Raw genomic sequence first — 7311 nt, 5'->3', positions numbered from 1 at the left:
AAAAAAAGAAGAAGATAGTAGGAAGGGAAAAATGAAGGGGGGGAATCGGAGGGGGAGAGGAACCATGAGAGACTATGGACTCTGAGAAACAAACTGAGGGTTCTAGAGGGGAAGGGGGTGGGTGGATGGGTTAGCATGGTGATAGGTATTGAAGAGGGCACGCTCTGCATGGAGCACTGGGTGTTATACACAATGAATCATGAACACTACATCAAAAACTAATGATGTAATGTATGGTGATTAACATAACATAATAAAATAAAATTTAAAAAACAACAGAAAAAAATAAGTTAAATATTTTTGTCATTGTTTTTTATTTTTTATTTTTTTAAAGATTTTATTTATTTATTTGAGAGAGAGAGAATGAGAGACAGAGAGCACAAGAGGGAAGAGGATCAGAGGGAGAAGCAGACTCCCTGCCGAGCAGGGAGCCCGATGTGGGACTCGATCTAGGGACTCCAGGATCATGACCTGAGCTGAAGGCAGTCGCTTAACCAACTGAGCCATCCAGGCACCCATTTTTGTCATTTTTGATTTTGTAAGAGTATGAAATGCCATAAGCAATGTCATTATAAAATTGTGACTAATAAAATTGAGATGTGCATGGAGGGGAGAAAAAAGGAGAAAGGAAAGTGCAGGTGGCCGTGAGACACATAGCAGGCTATCAGCAGATATTTCAGAAATGAAAGGATGTGGGGTTTTTTTGTTGTTTTTTTGTTTGTTTTTTTTTATAGAACAATAATTATTTAATTGTTAAGCTATCTCTAAAGAGTAGGTATTTCACAAACAAGTATATAAAAGATGAATTAATACATCCAAAGCCATGTAGTTGAGTGCTAATTCCTTGTTACGTAAAATTTTTACTTAGTCAACATACATCTGGGCTCTTCCTGTGAGCTAGGCACTATGGGAGATAGAAAGGAGCATAACATGTGGTCCCTGTTATTAGTAACTTACATTCTAGTGAAGATTCAAGATGTCAAGTACAGGCAATTGTGTGCTATCACCAGCCTCTGCTCTGCTTTTCAGTCAAGACACCTCCAGCAACTTTGCCTTTTGCAGCTCCTTAGGCTGTCCATCATCCACTGAGTTCTGAAGAACGTAGCCTTTTCTGGAAGAAACTCCTTTCTTCAATGCTTCAGGCCAGTTTTGAGTCTCAAAGTATGTGGACAGGATATCAAATACTTGATTGATGGCCAATATCTCTGAATGATAGTTTTTCTCATTCTGGCATCTGACCATGTATTCCTGGATCGGCAAATGGGCTGTGTTGACAGAATGTTCTCAGGCTTTTTGAAATGTCACCTTCTTCTGAATGCTTTCGTCCACAAGTCCACCAAGGACGTAAACTTTGTTTAGATCAATATCTTCAAAAGCGTGTTCTGAGTCAGGAGTCAGGTACACAAGAGTTTCCAGGGGAAATAAACTAAAGCAGTCTTCCTCTGTTATGTCTAGCAGGTAACTAGAAAATCCATCATTCATCCTCAAACACTCTTCATACAGGGGACTGTCTGTTGTGAATCCAGTGAGGTAGATCCAAAATGGCCTGTTGGCTTTTTTATTTGATTCATACAACCTATGGATCTGTCCAGCCAGCCTACTTAATTCCTTCTTAGACATGTGGTGGGTCATACTCAGATCAATACAGAGTCTTGGTCCTGAGTGTTTGGCTTCCAAAAGTCTCTCCTTGGTTAAGGATCTCAGAAAACGTTTGCTGTGCTGGGGGCAGATGCGTGAATTTTCTACACAATTGGCCTTCCTTCTATCTTTTTCTTGCTTTCTTTTGTTCTTCTTTGCTGAAACTATCTTTTTTCAGTGTCTGTGTTTTCTTTGGACATTTTTTGAGCACCACATTGCACTGCCTGTGGGCAGCGTCTCTCCCTCCCGACGTTCGCATTCCACATTGATCTGTAGAAGCGGGAAGCTTTCAGAGATGCTATCTTCTCCTGTGTCTTCTAGGATGACCTCTTGCTCCTGTAGCACATGTGAGTCTGTTTTCTGAACACTCCCTTCCAATTTCCAGTCCATGTGCTTAGTCCTCTGTCCCTGAACCCCTCAACTCAAGCAGCCTCGGCAGCGCACATCCAAAGGATGTGTTTTTAAAAGCCCCAAAACCAAAACGACAACCTCTCACTGTGTTTCATAGTTCTTTTTAACATTATAGGGATATTTTAGAAATAATATTTTCTGTAGTAAAGAAACACTCATCTGAAGGTAACACCCTTAGTTTTATTTCTGATTAAACAAAAGTATTTAGGAGGCGCCTGGGTGGCTCAGTTGGTTAAGCATTTGACTCTTGATTTCAGCTCAGGGTTGTGAGATCAACCCCACCTGGGGCTCCACGCTGAGCATGGAGCATGCTTAAGATTCTCTCCTTTTCTCTCTGCCCCTCCCCAACCCTCTAAAGAAATAAATAAATAAAATAAATTCTTTAAGATCCTGGAAAGGACCAATGAGATTTCTCCTGAACTGTAACCACAAATCCACTTAAAATTTCAGTATGTACTGAATAGAGTTGAACATCTTAGTCTGATAAATGAATGTGTGTATGTTTATGTTGTGTTTTTTCATGTATATATCATTCATCAGCAATTGCACTTAATGATGAAAATCTAGTAATGTCCTTATTAAAGTGAGGAACATACAATTAATGATTATTAAGAATACAATGCTAAAAGCTTTTTGGAGATTCTGGTTACTATAATTAGATAAGAAAAGTGAAAATAGCTCCAGAGATTTTTTAAAAAGGAAGCAAAAATATCAGTATTTGTGGATGATTTGTCTATCTCGATCTAGGAGATTTAGCTGTGTAAAAAGAAAGAATCAATTAAAACGTTCAGAGTGCGGTTTGACAGAATTTGTGCACTCAATCAGTTCTTTTCTTACATTTTTTTAATGTTGGTAGATTTTAATCCATGAATCTATTGCATTTATGCACATCTTACATGCAGTGACATTGGCTTTTTTGACTATATTTTCAAGGATATTTGTATAGCAAACATCTTTAAATGACTGAGATAGCGTCTCCCTCTGGTGAACAGGTCATATTTGTTTACTGTCCAGTATAATAAACAAAATGTCCTCCTTCAGTCATTTATAAAAGATTCATAATTCCCTAAGCTTTAAGTTTCTCAGCTGTGATGTGATCACACTGTGTGCACATCTCTGTGGGCTCTACTCCACATACCCTTGGGAGTTAGTGTCAAGGAGATCAAACTAAAACATGAAGATCAGGCTGTTTTGCAGCATCAGGAGTAATAAAGTCCTTTGTCTCTATCCCAGAATACTTGTGTCTCACATCAGCGTACATGAAATTGTGGCAAGCTAATTTGTTACCTATAAATAGGATACATTCTCAGAATTTTCACAATTCTTGACATAAAATGGCCACTTAAAAGATATAGTGATTGTGACATATTTAAATAGAGATAAACTCTAGTTAACATGGAAAAGTAATATGTTATATAGTAGGCATTTAGAGATCATGAGGCAAATAAATTCTTCGGTAAACGATGTTAGGGTAACTGGGTGGGGTGGTGCTACTAAGAAATAGGAAATAATCTCATTCCTTTCTCCAAAATAAATTATAAATGATCAATATGATGATATAAAACTATAAAACATTTATTGTGAAGCAAACAAAAACAAGACAAACAGAAGTCCCAGCATAAACAAGTTTAGAGTACTTGTACAACCTGAGGAAAAAAAAAGAGGGATAGGTCAATAAAGGTAAGTATTCATGTTTAAAATAAAATGGCCCAAGAGTATTGTAGACAATACAGAAATCAATACATATATGTATATATAGAATGTATATAAGAGCACCCTCAGTTGGATTTCAGAGAGAATTTAATAATGGAATATATTCACAGGTATGGTCATGTTTAAGGAAAACACCAGAAAATAAGCCAAAGACCAGCATTTGTAGGAGATTGTCACCAATCCTGGGTCTGAAAGGGTAAAGAAATGGTGCTAGCAGAGCCAGCTAAGGGCTTGACCCATGGAAGAGAGAGCAGCAGGTCAAAATGCATGCTGAAAAGTTCTAACTGCCAATGTGTTGAGGCAGGCAGGACAGAGAAGGGCAGTGGAAGGATTTTCAGGGATGGCAAATGAAGACCGGCCAGAATTCCACTCTTCAAGGGTATGAGCACAAAACAAAATATTATTTTTCATACGGCAGTAATTCTATATTTCCAAATCTATATGGAATTAGACATATACATCTATGGAAACAAAAGTTGATCCAAGCTTTCTAGAGGACATTCTGATTATTCATAGAAAAATACACGGCACATTTTTATTATTTAGCACTAGCTTGTTACTATAATCATTATCATCACTATAAATTGTATCAGATTTATATTTATATTCAAATTGGTGATTTCTGGTGATTTTAAACTTCTTTATGTACATATATTTCAGACTAACTTGATAACTTATTTATTTATTTATTTATTTATTTATTTATTTATTTATTTATTTTAGCAAAGAGCTGCTTTTATTTTTATTAAGAGAAACAAGGGGAGCCTGGGTGTTTCAGTGGATTAAGCATCAGACTCTTGGCTTGGGTTCAGGTCATGATCTCTTGGTCATGGGATGGAACCCTGAGTTTGGCTTCGTACTCAGAGCAGAGTCTGCCTCAGATTTTCTCCTTCTCCCTCTGACCCTCCCTGCTTGTGCATGTGCTCTCTCTCTCTCTCTCAAATAAGCAAATAAAATCTTTTTTAAAAAAAAGAGAAACAAATATAAAACAATTTGGTCCTATAAAGGAATTTGAATGAAACAATATTTTAAAGTGTTTGATATCTGAAATATAATATTAGAACACCTAGTATCAACACTAGGTTTAACACTGGAATACTCCTAAATCTCCTCTAGTTTTATATTTACTTTTAAAACATTTATTTTTATATTTATGCAATTAGATTTTCATATATGCCTATAAAATTTAAAGTGTTTTAGTTTTATTTCCAGGAGACGAACCATGAGAGACTATGGACTCTAAGAAACAAACTGCGAGTTCTAGAGGGAAGGGGGCTGGGGGGATGGGTTAGCCTGGTGATGGGTATTGAAGAGGGCATGTACTGAATGGAGCACTGGGTGTTATACGCAAACAATGAAACATGGAACACTAATGATATAATGTATGGTGATTAACATAACATAATAAAATAAAATTTAACACGGTAAAAAAAAAAAAAAAAGAAATAACTTTCCTCCTAACCTGTTCATGGCATTCTCTAGTTACTGTGTATTTACATTTACATATACAATATTGGAGATGGTAAAGAGGTTTTTTTTTTTTTTAAGTTTAAAATTCTTGAATTTCTCTGTTATAATTTTTATTTAATTTTAATTTCAACTTTTAAATATTTCCTTTTGCCAGGTAAAGGATTGTATCTGTGGATAGAGGATGAGATGCTGAAGAGGTTATTTTAGACATAACTTTCTCTTTAAAAGCAAGGAATCTAGCCATCGGTGTACATAGTCAATTTACTTCTTTAGAATTTTCTCCTCTTCATTATGAATAAGTCAGAAGAATAATTCCTGCTTAGAAATTCCAACCATCATATGAAACACAGTATCTCCACAGTGCAGACTGAAGCAGGGCTCTAGGCAACTTGTCTAATCTTAAACATGTCATAATTCATATTATATGGAAGGCAGAAGAGTTTTGAAATGTGTACTCTTTGTTTCTCAAAAGATACCATTCATTATTTAATCTATCTTGTGTGTTTTGCATTTTATTTATTTATTTTTTTACTTAGGTTCAGGGAGGTGTGTGTGTGTGTTTTGCTTTTGTTTTTACATAGTATAACATCTCAGATATGTGAAATGTTATCATTATAATTACGGTTTAGTTCATTGGTGAGTTCTGTCCAAGTGCTGGTGCTGCCTTTGATCTTTTCATATCATCTCTGCCCCTCTAAGTGTCAAGGTCTCTGACCTCAGCTGTGTTACAGTAGGGTTAGCTCAGAGCCCTGGTTGTATTTTGTTCTACAGATGAGAATCCTGAAAATCTTGAGGCCCAGTGGAATTTCTTGTACCCCCAGCAATGGAGAACAAGGAATGGGTTCTTCACCCAAGAAATGTGTTGTTCAGCCTTCACCATTGTTGGCTCAGTTCCACTGGTGTCCAGGTCCTGGCCAGGTGAGATGTTCAGCAGCCCTCTTTGCATATTTCTAGTCTCTGTGGTGAAAATCCAGAAGCCATCTACTCTCCAATTAGTCTCCCTTTAAATCACATCCACAGATGTTTCTTCCCCTAATTTCCTTCTAGTTCTATTGTTGTGATATAAACCTTATACCTATTTTCTACAGTCCCCCTCTTTTTATTTTCAAAATATCAATGTAAAATTAATTAATTAATTAATACATCTTAATTCTTTCTTATTCACTTTGTCTTGGCTGCCAATTCTGCTATCCCCTTGGCACCAGGGAATTTTGTTTGTTTGCAAACATGAGGGATTTGATTGTTTAGTTTTTATTTTATAAAACAAGGATATCCAAAATGATATTTAAGTTACCCATCATTGTTACTGCTTAAAAAGGACTTACTCTGATGACTTACCACATGGCAGACATGCTATTTGGTAGTATAAGATGATTATGATTTTTTTCTTGATATTTGCCTTGTTACCCCGGTTAACCTAAAAGTTTACATTTAAAACTTTGATCTTTAAGTTGCGGTCAGTGGACAGACCTAAATTTATAAATAAAGCATGGATTTTATAGAGCTGAAAATCCAGTACACACTTTCTCCTGTAGCTGGAATTGCCCTGTTGCACAGAGCATCTAACTCTGCAGGGAGCAGTCCGTGAAGATGAGTTCAGCTAGCTTCGCAGGTAGATTTCCCGGATAACAGCTTAAGTGCAAATCTAGGGAGTTACGCCTCAAAAACTTTTCCAATCCACTGTCTACAGGGAAGAAGGGGCCTCTTTTTAAATGGCATCAGCCTGTTTTAGGTCATGTTTTATACTCCAAATATTGGTCTTCCCTTATCGGTCTATGAATATTTTTTCTGATTTTTTTTCTGCTAGATTTATTATCACCTTCTTCAATTGGGGTATTTGAGTCCTCTGACAGATTTGTTTTCCAGAAAGTAACATAGAATAATTACTGTGACATGAGAGAATTTGAGTAATATTACAGGTTTAGCAAAAGAGTAAAATATATCCAGCTGAGAAAATCTTTTAAGTGCTAAATTTATACATACTTTTATTAAAGGAATAGTGAGCCATTATTATAGTTCAAAATGATATCTAAGTTCTTGTGAAAACTTATTCAATATTGTCTTATTGAAAGGTCTCAT

General features: G+C 36.1%; 1 pseudogene; it reads right to left on the bottom strand.

The window, feature by feature from the left end:
- Nucleotides 1-865: 865 nt before the first annotated feature.
- On the bottom strand, nt 866-2028 carry LOC118002275 (annotated as a pseudogene).
- Between the last annotated feature and the right edge of the window lie 5283 nt (nt 2029-7311).

Source organism: Mirounga leonina, unplaced genomic scaffold, assembly GCF_011800145.1.
Source record: "Mirounga leonina isolate KUSES-001 unplaced genomic scaffold, KU_Mleo_1.0 Mir_82, whole genome shotgun sequence".
Lineage (NCBI taxonomy): Eukaryota > Metazoa > Chordata > Mammalia > Carnivora > Phocidae > Mirounga > Mirounga leonina.
Note: the sequence above shows the minus strand (reverse complement) of the source record. Positions and strands in the feature narration are given on the sequence as shown.